Source organism: Cervus elaphus, chromosome 7 (assembly GCF_910594005.1).
Source record: "Cervus elaphus chromosome 7, mCerEla1.1, whole genome shotgun sequence".
Lineage (NCBI taxonomy): Eukaryota > Metazoa > Chordata > Mammalia > Artiodactyla > Cervidae > Cervus > Cervus elaphus.
In genome coordinates this window covers 49,167,442-49,182,114 of record NC_057821.1, presented here as the reverse complement: position 1 = coordinate 49,182,114, position 14,673 = coordinate 49,167,442, and the positions used below count along the sequence as shown (strand labels likewise).

Sequence of the window (14,673 nt, the reverse complement as noted above, 5' to 3'; positions counted from 1 at the left end):
CACTGCAGACCTGCTGGGTGAGAACGCCATACCCAGCTGCACGCAGGTATTTTGGGATCAGCGTAGTGTTGTCTTCAGTATCCGTTTAGTCAGGGTACCCATTTACCAAATGGTGCCAAACAGACATGTTAAATGAGGCTAAGTCACAGAGCATGTGTAGGAGGAGCGTTGCCCAGTAATTATACAGTGCATCTTTGTTTTGGATTTGTGTTTTCAAGTTGCTCCTATTTTATTTTGAAAGAGTAACTTAGAAAACCTTGAAAGAAAAGCTCACCTTCAACAAATCCGAGTGAAAAGGCTCAGGTGAATACAGTAACGTGGACTAATTCATAAACACCCCACAGAAGGTACCTTGTTTTCGTTGTCTTCTGTTGGTTAACATGCCAAGCAGGAGGGTAAATTCCTCATCTCCTTTACCGCATCACAGAATATGTCTTCCTAATCACCTCTTGCCCATATTGAACCACATCTTGGTCATAACTGTGGCATATGCTGCATTGAAGCTATGGTGAAATCATTCCTTTTCTTCCACCTTAGGGAAATTTCACCGCTTTATTGAATGAAGGAGGCATTTAAAGTACAAATTAAAGATAACTACTATTAATACGTTTGCTTAGGCTCATATAGACAAATAATAACAGTCAAAACAGCCTGACTCAAGTCTGCTACAAAAACACATTTAATACATTCCATCTATACAAAAAAATTTCCCAATGGTGCTCCTGTATTTATTTTGGCTGCTCTGGCTCCTTGCTGTGGGCCTGCAGTCTTAGCTGCCTGGTGGCAGGTGGATCTTAGTTTTCCAACCAGGGATCAAACCCACATCCCCTGCATTGGAAGGCTGATTCTTAACCCCTGACCACCAGGGAAGTCCCCCTAATGGTATTTAAAGATGTCTGTTGGCTTCAGTTATCGAGGCTACTCACTTGAACAGAGCATTAGATGAACAGGGGATCTCTGTCATTTCTATTATTGATGATCTATTTTATTTGCTCCTTCTTTTTCTCTCCTCCATTCTCATATTGGGCCCTTGGGCATTCAGTTGGATTTTGCATTTGTTAAATGTAAACAACAGCGTTACCCATCAGACTGGAAACATATTCAGAAGCGTGCATTTATATATAATCTTCCATTTTTAAATCATGAGACTAACAGCATATTTTATTGCACATGCCTCTGGTGTCCTAGTTTGGGACCTGTTTAAATTCTCAATAGCATCCTAATAAAAGTATCACAGAGAGCAACACTTAGCCATAAAGACATTTATAATGTCACACTGAGGTGGAGTGTAGGTTGTGTGCTTTGTAATAATACAGTACATGATTGCAAATAGGGTTTTATATAGAAAAGGTTCAAAGTGGTTTAAAAATTTTTGTATGGAGCCATATTTTTTGAATGTGAAGTCTCATTCTGTTTACTCATGTATTAAATGCTCCCAGACTTAATAAACCAGAAGCTTCTGTGTTTGTATTGTATATTAGTAAGGGAAAGTCCTAACAGTCAATCTTAAATGTCTCTGTGCCCCATTTTGCCTTGGGGATCACGACTCCAGGGTTCCCTCCCTCACTCTTGTGTTGTCCCGTGATATTTGCTGCTTCCTGAAGTCAATATAGATGGATCTGAGCCAACTTAAGTGTTGTCTCAATATTTACCTACAGAGAAAATTCCATTTGAGAAAACCGCAGAGTATGGCCATTCCTGGAACAACCGAGAGATGGTTATTACTGTCAGAAAGAACTGTTTGTTTTGCCCTGCTTTACTTTAAGAGTGACCAAACAAGTGTTTTAAAATTCCATCTCAAATTCAGAGGTGTTTTGTATATTTAAAGTACCCACATATCTAAGATTGTTCATGATTGGCTTCATAAACTGTTATTCTTTCAATTAAAAATATTAGAAATGTAGTATCTTAGTAAAATTTTTACAAAATTTTGTGAGTCAAAACAAATCCTTTATCAAGCCGTGCATCCTGCTTTTCTTTCTTTTTTTAACACAGACCTGGTATAAGTGCTGAGAATCAGAGCAAGCACAATTAGAAAGGGCTAGTCTACAAGAGAACCAAAAGGCGACGTCTGTATTCAGCTTTCCTGCATCCTCTCCTCCCAGCTGCTTTCAACAAGCTTTCTTCCCGCCCTGCTCTACCTTGCCCCTGTGCACCTTAATGTCTGTTCAGAATTTGGTGATGAACCAACATCACAAAATTCCGTTGGCCAGGCTCTCTGACAGCGGGGCACTCAGGATGCTCTGTTGCAAACTCTTTCTCATCACTAAAGCTGCAGCACAGAGACCCAGGAGCCGCCTCCAGTTCCGCCCGCCCGCCCGCGGGGGAGGCGGTCCTACAGGGGGCGGTGCGTCCCGCTGGTGGCCGTGGCCTTGCCCCACTGCTCTGGGACACACACCTGGCTTCAGTGAGGAGGACGGGGGCCGTGGGCGCCCACCCCGGGCGGAGACCCGCCGGGGCCCCCTGCCAAAGCCAAGTCTTCTTCCCTTCACCCGAGTGCTCACGTAACAGAGTGTGTGTGTGCTTCTCGTTCTGCCTTGCACGTGTTTGAAATGGTTGTTTGCACGTCTTATTTTACCCACTTGATCGTGCAGTTCCCAGGGGGCGGGGTTGTTCCTCACTCCTGGCACGAAGCAGGCGTGCAGGAAGTAGGGTGACGAGGGAAGGAACCCGTCAGACAGGCAGCTAAGCCTGGCAGCAGCCGCGAGCCTGGGTTTGGGTGACGCCGGTGAAGATGGCAGAAGCGGGGGGATGCGATGTGCAGGGAGGGGACTGGGAGACAGGTGAGCGAGGCCCTGGCAGTCAGGCCCCGCCTGAGCTGAGGGTGAGCTCGCTGGCAGAGCTGGAGATGGGGACGCCACCAGAGCAGGGTCATGAGGGGCAATGACAAATACACCTTCAGACGAGGTGAATGAACGTGGAGAAACCATGTCAAAAATCTTGTTCTCAGGGAAACCTTCTCTGAATGCGCGTCCCTCCCAGCCTGCGACATCCCCTCCCCTCACCGAGCACGACCCAGTTTCCCAAGATCACTGTTCAGATAAATGACTTTCGAGCAGAAAAACCCTCTTTGATAGACCCAGCGGATGCACTTGTTTTAAAGAGCATCTCCCCCCAAAAAATAAAAATAAAGAGCGTCTCCCTCCATTCCTGAAGGTCACGGTCCTCTGTAGACTCGGGAGGAGGGGTGGGGAGGGTTAGGGTTAGCCCTAACCTGGAGGCTGGTACGGGAAGGGGGTTGCAGGGTCAGCCCCTTGGCCTCAGCGGCACCCCCTTGCTTAGGGTGAAATCAGCACCCTGAGCCCCACATGGCTGTCCCCTGGGTCACATCGCCCCAGCCACCCTTTGTGACCCAGGCATCACCTGGACACCGTCTGCGCCATCTCGGGCCCCTGGAGCCTCAGCCATGTCTGTCCCCAGATCCCTGAGAAACACAGAAGATGTGAGCGATTGGAGGGGCCAGGGACGGGTGTGCTCGCTGGGGTCCGAGAGCCACACAGCGGCTGTCCAGAAGGGCCCGTCTCCAGCCCCAGCTCTTGCATGGAGCTCCCCAGGGCGTCTCTGAAACTGCCAGATGGCATGATGCCGGGTGCTCCCGAGTGTTCCTCCGCTGCGTCTGCTCCCCAGCGACCCGGGCTGCGGTCTCACCTCGACCCAGAAGCGCGCCCTTCTGATCGGAGGAGCATCTGACACCCGCGGCTCTGGGGCTGGAAGGGAGAACTGGGTGCCGGGCCGTCCTGCCAGAGGCCTGTCCTCAGGAAACCATCTCGCGGGGTCTTCTGCTGGTGAAGAGATGCCCGGCGGCCACTGACCTACCCTTGAAGCCAGAAAACGGGCGACCAGCGGGCCTTGTACCTCCTGCTCCTTCCTTCAGGCTGTGCTTTGCAAGGGGCAACACCCTCTATCTGGAGAGACTGTGCCTGCAAGATGTTAAACCTAGGGCCTCGAAGTGAGTGATCCCGGGCCTCAGGAACGTCATCGGAACTAAATGTGCCCTCGGGACAGGAGCCTTCTCTCCCCTTTTTTAAAAACATCCAAGCACAGCGTAAGCCCTGCTTTCCCGGCCGCCCCGTTGAGGGTCTCTGCAGGGTTCGCAGGGCCGTCACGTCCTGCTGTCTCCTCCAGCTCCAAACACTTGCTCCTGGGCCCACTCCATCACTCCCACCCCGTCCCACCACACTGCAGGCCGTCGCTTCCCCGCGCTGGTGCCTGTCTGTTCCCCAGGATGCCCTCAATGACACGAACACGTGTGCAAAAGGTCGGACGTAATGGAAAGGAGACTAAAGCTGAGCCTGGGCCCCGCGGTCATGGCGGGTTATCAGGGCGAGTCGCCTTCCGAGTCAGCCCCTGGCTGCCCCTGTCTTGTCTCCTGGGCGACATTAGGAAGCTCCGGTCTCCTTGGAGGAAATGTGGCCTCGTGTCCCGGCTCCCCCTCAGGGCCATTCTCCCCCAAACACCCACCTCTCGGGCCTCACCCCAGGAAGCCCCCACAAGTCGCTTCCTTCACCCGAGCCCTGCGGGATCCTTCACTTCACTGTGTGGACGGCCTCCCTTTCTCTCCTTCAGCAGCCCTGGCCGCAGGGCTTCACTTTTCATCATAAAGAATTCATTCACCTGTTTTTGCAGACTAAAGAGTTGTTCTGCCTCTAAAGCTAAGTTTTATCTGCTAACCCAATGTGGAAGTAGCTGCATCCAGGTGTAGGCTGATAGCCCTTGTTTCTTTCTGCTATTCGGTGAAAATCCGATTCCAGCAAGCTCTGCTCCACGGCTACCGTTACAGTGCAGCTCAGGGCTGAGGCCTGGGGAGGTCTGTAAACCCGCCGTGTGGTCAGAGCCCCAGGGTATCCTTGGATGTTGTGCAAATATAGCGAAGTTGGATGCGGCCCACTGCCCTTCCTGCAAGGAGACGCTTCACCAGGAAAACAGGACTGCAGCCCTGATGTTGAGAGGGGCCCAGGCCTCCATGGAGAGCAGTATGGAGGCTTTACTCGTGGCTCGGGTGGTAAAGAATCTGCCTGCAGTGCAGGAGACCCGCGTTTGAACCCTGGGTCAGGAAGATCCCCTGGAAAAGGAGATGGCAACCCACTCCAGTATTCTTGCCTGGAGAATCCCGTGGACAGCCGAACCTGGCGGTCTACATATAGTCCATGGAGTCAGACAGGACTTAGTGACTAAACCACCACCAGAAAATGGCATACAAAATTACCATATGATCTCAGCAGTCCCACAGGCAAAACCGCTGTAATTCAAAAACATACGTGTACTCCAACGTTCATAGCAACACTCTTCACAGCAGCCAAGACGTGGAAACAGCGTAAATGTCCATCAGCAGATGAATGGATGGAGAGGATGTGGTGCATACAGACAACAGACTATTAGTCATGAAAAAGAATGAAACAATACTGTTTGCAGGAACATAGCTGGGCCTAGAGATGGTCATACCAAGTGAAGGAAGTGAGATGGAGGAATACCACATGACACCATTTGTGTGTGGGATCTAACACAGGACAGAGATGAATTTCTCTACAGAACAGAGCTAACGACACACACAGAACAGAAACAGGCTCACAGAGGGGGATCAGGCTTGTGGTCACCGAAGGCCAGGGTTTGTGGGGGTTGACGCTGAGCAGATGCAGACTCTTACACATAGGATGGGTAAACAAGGCCCTCCTGTGCAGCACACGTTCTCTGTCCTGTGATGAGCTTAGAGAAGCAGATGGAAAAGGATGTATATGTGTGTAAACTGAATCGCTTTGCTCCACAGCAGAAATTAACACGACGCTGTATTTATTCGATGAAATAAATAAATTAAAACAGTGACCCTGAGTCATGCAGACATCCAGCCCCTGTTCTTTATCCCTGGGGTCAACTAGAGGAGGATGCCTCGTGGGTGTCTGTTTCAGGGATGAGGGTGGACCAGGGAGTGTGAAGTGGGGGGTCGTGGTGAATCTGAATGAAGAGACCCCTGCCCGTGCTGCCGCACACACCTGAGCTCCGGCCCCCACACGCCTGTCCTGTCCACCGCCCTCGTCACCGCAGACAGTGCCCCTGGAGCATGGCTTATTGTCCTCTTCTCATGATGCTGCTTTCAGAAAATTCAGCCAGTGCTCCTTCCACCTAATGCCTAACATGGTTAGTATTTTATTGTGTTTCCTTCTAATCTTGTTTCTAAGCTTTCTTTTTTTTTTTCCTTTTGCAGAGTTGCATTTTAAATGTATGTAAATGTTTTTTAGCTTTCACAAAGTAAGATTATAGTGGCGCAATCAGTGAAAAAAATCTCTAGCTTTAATAGAAAAATGGACAGTTCAATAGAAAGCAGTTCACTAAGCAGTTTATCTAAACTTATAGCCGGAAAACAAAATTTAAAAGTTCAGCCTCTCCAGCAATCAACGAAATGCAATTTAAAATAATGACTTCATTTTTCATCCACAGTTAAAATGAATGAAAACAATAATGATGTAACGAGCCTGGTGCAGGGCTGGGCACGTGTGTAGAGTTCCAGGAATGAGTGTGTTCTGGCTCAGTCTTCAGGCATCTGCACCCTGATTCAGTGGTTCTGCGGTTTCAGGTCTGTGCTGGTGCATTTAGCTGAGAAACACTCAAAGTCTTCGGCACTATCACTTCTAAGAGGGAGACTTGAGGAGCACCCTGAATGAGGTGGCATCCTGTTACCAATGAGGAAACAAATCAATTACGTGTCTCTAATCCCAACAGTGAACTAGTTTGCACGTATTTAAAACATCTTAAAGAATCGTTACCGACACGGATGAAGAGGTTCACGGTCTGACTGCAGGTGTAGAGGGTGGGGGGGTGTGATCTAAGTGTCATTGTATGATCGTGGACCGAAGGGGTGGTGAGCGAACACACTGCACCCGTGTCGTCCCGGGCTGTCGGGCCTGTAGGCGGTTTTCACTTTCTTCTGTACGTTTCCCCCCATTTCCCAGATTGTTTTCAGTGAGTGGGTGTTTTCCTGGTATACAGGGGAGGAAAAGTCATCTAAAGAGGAAAAAGAAGAAAACTGCACTCTGGTTGCGTCATCTCATAAGCGTTGTAACAGCGCAAGATGGGAAAATCCCAGGACACACGGCACGCGCCTGGCCCCGGATTCTGGCTGATCCATCTGCTAAGAACTGCTGACTGTTTTCTCAAGAGATCAGAGGAAGAAAGCAGGCCCTAGTCACTGGCTGGTGCCTTTATTAATGTCTTTTCACATCAATGTCAGCTGTCCTTTTGCCCACTCCTCTGATTCCCCCACCTCTCCCTCCGTCGCTGGTTTTTTTCCTGGGGCTGCTTGCGTCTGGTCAGTGGTTGAATTCATCCTTCCATAAACAATTTGTGAAATGATTTGGAGTTTTCCAAGGACAACGTAGAGGGTGTGTAGTCAACCCAGACGATAGTCAGAGCTCGGGCTGCTTGCAGACAGACCACCGTGTGGTCTTACTCTGCCCTGGTTGGCGAGGTTTGGGTTCTGCTCAAAGAACAGGCCCGATCCTACCTTGATTTAGAGAAGACTAGACACCTTGATGGAATATTACACAGTCATTAGACAGCACAGACTAGGCTGCAACATCAAAACATGCTATGAAAGGCAGACAACAAATTAATACCTATTTATGGTTACAACAGTGTAAAAACATATTAGTCATATTGAAAGGAAACAGAGGGAGCGTGGAGAAGTGAAAATGATTAATTTGATGGCAGATGATAGATTTTATTTATTAATTTTTTTTTCCAAATTCTCTGTGCGTGCTTGCTAAGTTGCTTTAGCCATGTCCAACTCTTTTCGACCTTATGGACTGTAGCCTGCCAGGCTCCTCTGTCCAGGGGATTCTCCAGGCAAGAATACTGGAGTGGGTTGCCATTTTCTTCTCCAGGGGATCTTCCTGACCTAGGGATTGAACCCAAGTCTCTTATGTCTCCTGCATTGGCAGGCCAGGTTCTTTACCTGCGAAGCACCACCTGGGAAGTCCTTTAATTCTGCAGTGAATGTTTACTGAGCTCTCACCGTATGCCAGACACTGGGCTGGGCCCATGTATTCGTTTTTAAAATGTGGTTATATAATATGTGAACTCCTAAGAAAATATAAGGTAGGGGTGGTGGAATTCATCCTCAGATACGTCACCAGAGGGACTTCCCTGGTCGTCCAGTGAACTTTCAGAATCCGCCTTCCGATGCAGGTGATGCGGGTTCAGTCCCTGGTAGAGGAAGACCCTGCAGGTCGGCAGGCTTCTGTCCTTGCTTCCTCTCAGAAAGTGAAAGTGAAGTTGCTCAGTCACGTCCGACTCTCTGCGACCCCATGGACTGCAGCCCACCAGGCTCCTCTGTCCACAGGATTCTCCAGGCAGGAATAATGGAGTGGGTTGCCATTTCCTTCTCCAGGGGATCTTCCTGACCCAGGGATCAAACCCGAGTCTCCTGCACTGCAGGCAGATTCTTTACTGACTGAGCCCCCAGGAAAGTCCCTTCTCCCTCTCGAAGGCCGTGTTAAACAGGCCCAGGACTCATCACCTAAGGAGACAACTCACACACGGAATGGAGAGGTAGAGTGGATTTGAAAGGACATTGGGGGCGCTCATCTACAGCATCTTGCCAGCGAGAGTCTGTTAGGTCGGCTGAAAGACTCTATGAAGAGCGGTTCCTTTGACGCCTGGTCCTCGATTCAGCTTCCGGTCCTTCAGACTGCCAGGTCCCCGGCCAGCGAAGGGGCCTCGTGTGTTTCCTGCAGCAATGAGAAAAAGATTACGTGGGGCCGGAGATCAGTCTCCTTTTATACTTTTTCTTCCTGAAGTGGAGAAACTCAGAATTCATCACCCAGAACCCAGGGGATTCAGGAAGGTCTGTGACCTGAGAAGACGTGCGTGTGCCCGCAGCCAGCCACATGAAGGCAGGGCCACAGCGGAGCGAGGCGGACTCCCCCCACCCCAACACACACACACAGGAGGCTGAGCAGGCAGCAGACGTGGGCCTGTCGTTTAGGGACAAAACCAATCAATAGTTGCTTCATTTCTGCTGGTTCAGAGAAAGAATGTGTTTCCTCCTGGATATAATTGCTTTTGCATAAAAGATTCATGACTTGGAGTCAGGTGAGGGGTCTGAGATCCTTCCCCCCACCTCGGCTTCCTGCCCTCTCCTCCAACCCTGGTCCCATCTGGGTTGCAGGGCCAGTGGCCAGCTTCACACTGTCCTGTCGGACCCTGTCTGACCACCCCCCAGCCAGCCAGACTATAACCGTGAGGGTCTGCAGGCCTCACGGTGACATCCTGCAAGTCGCCCTTGCGATGGGGAGGCTCTCCTCCCAGGATGGCTGACCTTGACCTGTGGGCACCATGGAGAGAAAGACATTCCCAGGAGCCCGGTGGACTCTGCCCCACAGAGAGTAGGAAGAACTTAGTTTGAGGACATGGGGTCACAAAGAGTCAGACTCGACTTAGCAACGGAACGACATCAACAAAGTTTGAGGACCTGGTTTAGAGTCTCTGGATCAGGGAGCTCATTCTAAATTCGGACTGAAGTGAGAGGGTGTCTGAGGCTCCGCTTGGAGGACTGTCCTGAGTGCAGGAGGCCACACCCCCTCCCGGACCGGCTCTGACGGGGCCCCCAGCACCAGAGTGAGGCCACGTCCAAAGGCTGCTGGAAAAGGCTTGTGTTGCATCAGGCCTCTTCCTAGTCAAGTCTAGGGCAGTCAAGTTACCGTAGCAGTATTTTCCTGAGTTTTGGATGAGAAAGCCTTCAGAACAGAGCCGGAAGAACGGAGACTGTAATTCAGAAGGGATGTTAGTTAGATCGAAGACCCTGAGAATCCGGCCCCACCGTGTCACTCGGCAGACGGTCGGGCCACTTTCTGCTCCCTCACGTGTAAAATGGTGAAATGATGCCAGGGAGGACTTGAGACGCTCCGGCGCAGCCGAAGGAGGTGCCTGGACCGCAGTGGACACTCGGGATGCGTCCGCACAAGCCCCACAGGTTCGCTCTTGCTGGTGAGAACTGTCTTGGCTTCCATGAACCTTTTATCCCACTTGAAACTGATCTCAACTCCAGCTTTTAAAATAGCAACTAGTCACTTTCCTTTTCTAGCCATCAAAAACGGGAGCTAAGCTCTCACTTGCCACCACACTCTGAGCTGGGCGTTGTGCAGTCATGTTCAGAATTCAGTTGGAAAGCAAGATTTTTGAAAACCTGGGAGGGAAGTAAAACCTACCTGCAGAAGCTAACCGGCTTCAGAAATGTCACACTTGGAGGTTAGAAAGTTGACTCTATTTACTGCTAACCAACCTTAGGAGAGGAATGCTAAATTGTGTTTATGATACACCTCCTCCCAAGTTTACTGTAATAGATGGTGACGTGAAAATATGTGTGTACCAATGTACCGAATCTGTGCCAGGTGAAGCTGCGGGGCGAGGAGTGTGCGCGGCTTTTGTGCATCCCTGCCTTGCGTGCTGGTCCAGATGTTCAGAAACGACACTGATGATACTGTCCTCAGACCCCTCAGCTAGTTGCTGACCATCCCGGGCATCGGGTTGTTTCAGTGCCTTATTCCGTGGTCCCCACTCTTTTGACACCAGAAAGGAGGATCCTTATAAACTCAGGTTAATCAATACTACGTCTCCTGTACCCCATCCCCACGTTGAACCCTCTATCAGAGAATTCGTATTTCCTCTGTTTTGCAAAATAACTTTTAACGATAATGGTCAGTCACTGGTGCATTGTTCGGACACTCACACGCAGCCTGTTAGCCTCCCACAGGGCAGTCCAGGCTGCATTCATCTTCAGTGTTCTCAGGATGAATGGGTCGACGTTTTCACAGCCGCAGAGACAATGGTCATGTGCTGTCAGGTAAAAGCCGATGGAGGAGGCAAATGCAGCACTTGAAGCGTGACTTGCGAGATGATGTAAATATTTTATTTTCCTTTTGGAAAAAAAAGCCCTCGCCAGGTCTGCGCCTTCACCGCTGGTCTCTGAGCAGCCTGACGATTTACAAGGCTCTGTCGTTCAGCTCTTAGGCTGGGAGGAGAGGGAAACTGCTGCTTCCGGGGCGCGGTGAGGCTGTTAGCAGGACATTCCTGGGCAACGTGGCTTGTCTGTTTGCATCGGTCCTGCAGACGAGTGGCAGTGCTCTGGGGAGTTGTTTATTCTGAGCAAGTTGCAAGTCGGCCCGTCTTTCAGTGGGCCTAGAATCAGCCTCTGGGTATCTCCGGCTAATCTAGCTGTCTACAGCCGTGTAACAAAGCGCCCCACCCCGCTCTGCTGACCGTCTTGTCCTTGTTTGTGCAGCCGTGTTCCTGTCCTGCAGCGTCAGGGCGCAGTCAGGGAAAATGCACCGGGGTGGAGTGAGGCATCTTACCTCTGGGGTCTGGCAGAGGCTCCAGTGGGACCTCTGGGGTTTGAGCAGGAGAACACGTCCCCTCCATGTGGCCGGCCAGACCTCTCCAGTGGCTTCAGCTCTGTAAAGTCTTTATAAGGCGCGTGATGTCTCCAAGGGTGAGTGTTCCAGCCTCGCTCATGGTTAGAGAAATATAAGTTAATATCTGCAAGTTATACTTTATCATCTGTTGAATTGGCAAAGATTTTTTTTAAAGTTGGTAATACTCTATGCTATCAAATGTACGGTGGGGCGGGGGGGGGGGGCGGTGATAGGCACTTTCATCTGTGTTATTTGTGGAAATACAAATAGGTACAGTTCTGGGAGGCAGTTTCACAATATCTATCAAAATTTTAAATAGACACTCCCTTTGATCCATATTTTATCTATCCCATAAATATCTTAATATAGGTATTCAAAGATGTGTGCCTGTGTGTTTATTGCCGTTTCATGTAACGTCAAAAACTCTTCTTCTATGGACGACTGATGAGTTATGCAGGAAACTAGTCATCATTATTTCATCCACCAATAAGAAAAGATGACCAGGATATACTGAAAGAACCAAGTCTTGCATAATTCTGTAGATGATTATCCCATTTTCTGTTTTTAATAGACATGTATACTTCTCTTGGAGAAGGAAATGGGAACCCACTCCAGTCTCCTTGCCTGGGAAATCCATGGACAGAGGAGCCTGGCAGGCTACAGTCCATGGAGTCGCAAGGAGTCGGACGTGACTGAGCGACTTTCACTTTCGTAGACTTCTCTATGCCTAGAAAACATCTAAAAAGATGGAGAGGAAGTTTCGAGCCAGTGTTATCTCTGCAGCAGGGGACTGGAATTGGGGATATGTTCTGTTCTTCAGTTCATAACCCCCTTCTGTATAATTTAATTTTTTTTACTATGAGCATATATTATTTTTATAATAAAACAGTAATTTTAAAACCCAGGATGGAAGACATTAATTTATTAGGGCTCCCTTTGCCAGAAGCAGCCTATATAAATGGATCAGCCCCTGTTGACAGAACTTACCCCACCATCGAGAACAGGTATCAATGACTTAACAAACAGTGAAGGTAATAAAAATTTTAGGAAAACCGACTAGAATCTCCTGGGGGATAAATCTCTGCCTAGATGAGTTTTTCAGCCCAGCAGAAATAGGAAAAAATATTTTGGGAGGAAAGACACTTTCTGAGTTGTCATCCAATGCCATGCATTTTATTTTTATTTTTTTTCTTTTGAACTTTTAATTTTGTATAGCCAATTAACAATGTGGTGATAGTTTCTGGTGAACAAGGAGGGGACTTCTCCGTCTGTATGCATCAATGCTGTGTTTTCCTGTCAGCCAAAGTGGCACATTTATTGTCGATGTTTGGAAAATACCAATTAGCTCAAAGAAAAAAATGTAATCTCACATTGGCTTTATTTTGGGGCTTCCCAGGCGGCTGAGCTGTAAAGAGTCTGCCTGACATGCAGGAGACATAAGAGACTTAAGTTCGATCTCTGGGTCGGGAAGATCCCCTGGAGGAGGGCATGGCAACCCACTCCAGTATTCTTGCCTGGAGAATCCCAAGGACAGAGGAGCCTGGTGAGCTACAGTCCATGGGGTTGCAAAGAGTGGGACACCACTGAGTGACTTAGCATGCGTACACACGGGCCTTTTTACTGTTACCATGCAGTGGTGTCGTGTCTGACTTTTTTTGACTCTATGAACTGTAGCCCGCCAGGCTCCTCTCTCCATGGGATTCGCCAGGCAAGAATACTGGAGCGGGTTGCCATTTCCTCCTTCAGGGGCTCTTCCCAACTCAGGGATGGAACCTGTGTGTCCTGCATTGCAGACAGATTCTTTACCTGCCGAGCCATCCGGGAAACACTTGGGCTATAAATTTAGACCCAGAGAACAATTCCAAGATTACATCTAAACAAACAGCTGGACTGAGGACTGATTAGAATGAATTTTGAGATTTTTTTGAAACTTTCATGAGAGCTGAAAGAAGCTGACTGATGGGTGGAGAGTTAAAGGGTGTCTGTCTGAGAGAAGAACTAAAAGCATTCTTTGAAAAGTACTCCAATTTCCAGCCAAGATAGGTTCACATTTCCCATGAGAGGGAGTCCTGAAGCAACGTTGCAAAAAGTGTAGAGATGAAAAGACATCTAAGTCCGTCCTGCAAATGAGAAATCTGGGTTTGTTTATTCATTAATTGAATTTAAAAATATTTATCGAGTACCCCATGCGGTACTCTTTCTACTTCCTGAGTATTTTCCTAGGACACTGCTCATTATTCACTTGAGAAGCCGGTCTGACTTTCAATAAACAAAGACAAAACCATGAGATACACGGGAAGTTGATGATTGGCCTTTGAAGTGCTTTCAGGTCATTATTTTCATACTGTGTTCACACAGGATCTGTTTTACATTCATTTGCAGCCTTCAAATATCTAATTTCGGGCAAAGCTTGGCCGAGTGACATCGGGGGCCTCTGAACTGTCTTTGGCTGGGTGTGAAGTGAGAGGTCGGGGAGGAATCTCAAACTACAGCTCAGCTTAAAAGCAACACTTATTTTTTTAATTAAAAAATCATCTGATATCACTTGAACCTTCTGAACAATAGATTTCTGTCACCCGCTTTGGTTAAAACTCTGGGTGTGGGACAGAGGCTTGGGAGGCGTCTGGATGGAGCAGAGAGCAGAGGTGGGAACCAAGTAACAGTGTCTGGGTCTGTCCCGCCGCCACGCGGGGCTGAGGGAGGAGAGACAGCCCCCAGCCAAGAGCACTTCCTGCAGAAGCATCTCATTCACAGGGAGCACTTCCGGGGCTGAGGAGCCCCTTCTGAGACGTGGGCCTTGTGAAGCATCCCCATGAGGCCCCATGGGTCACGCGAGTCACCAGGACCACACCCGCAGCCTCACTGGAACTCAGGCAGCTCATCAGCGGGCTTGCCGGCCACTGGGAGCCTCCGATCACCTCTACCAGCCTCTTGGGACTGGTCCCCAGGGAGGAAGGCCATCAGTCGGTGTATCAGTCAAGACTGGTGCTAAGCCACTCAGTCGTGTCCGACTGTTTGTGACCCCAGGGACTGACTGTAGCCCGCCTGACTCCTCTGTCCACGGGGTTTCCCAGGCAGGAATACTGGAGCGGGTTGCTGTTTCCTCTCCCAGGAGATCTTCCCGACCCAGGGGTCGAACCCCAGCCCCCTACATCTCCTGCATTGGCAGATGGCTTCTTTACCACTGAGCCACCTGGAAAACCCCTTATCAGCGAGATTAGCCAGGTCACATCTGCAGTAGTGGATAACCCGAGAAACACCACTTACCAGG

General features: G+C 49.3%; 1 protein-coding gene across 6 annotated transcripts in view; it reads left to right on the top strand.

The window, feature by feature from the left end:
• Positions 1-14,673, top strand: part of FARS2 (phenylalanyl-tRNA synthetase 2, mitochondrial) — a 288,633-nt gene that overhangs the window by 230,997 nt on the left and 42,963 nt on the right. The gene's annotated exons all lie outside the window — the stretch shown is intronic.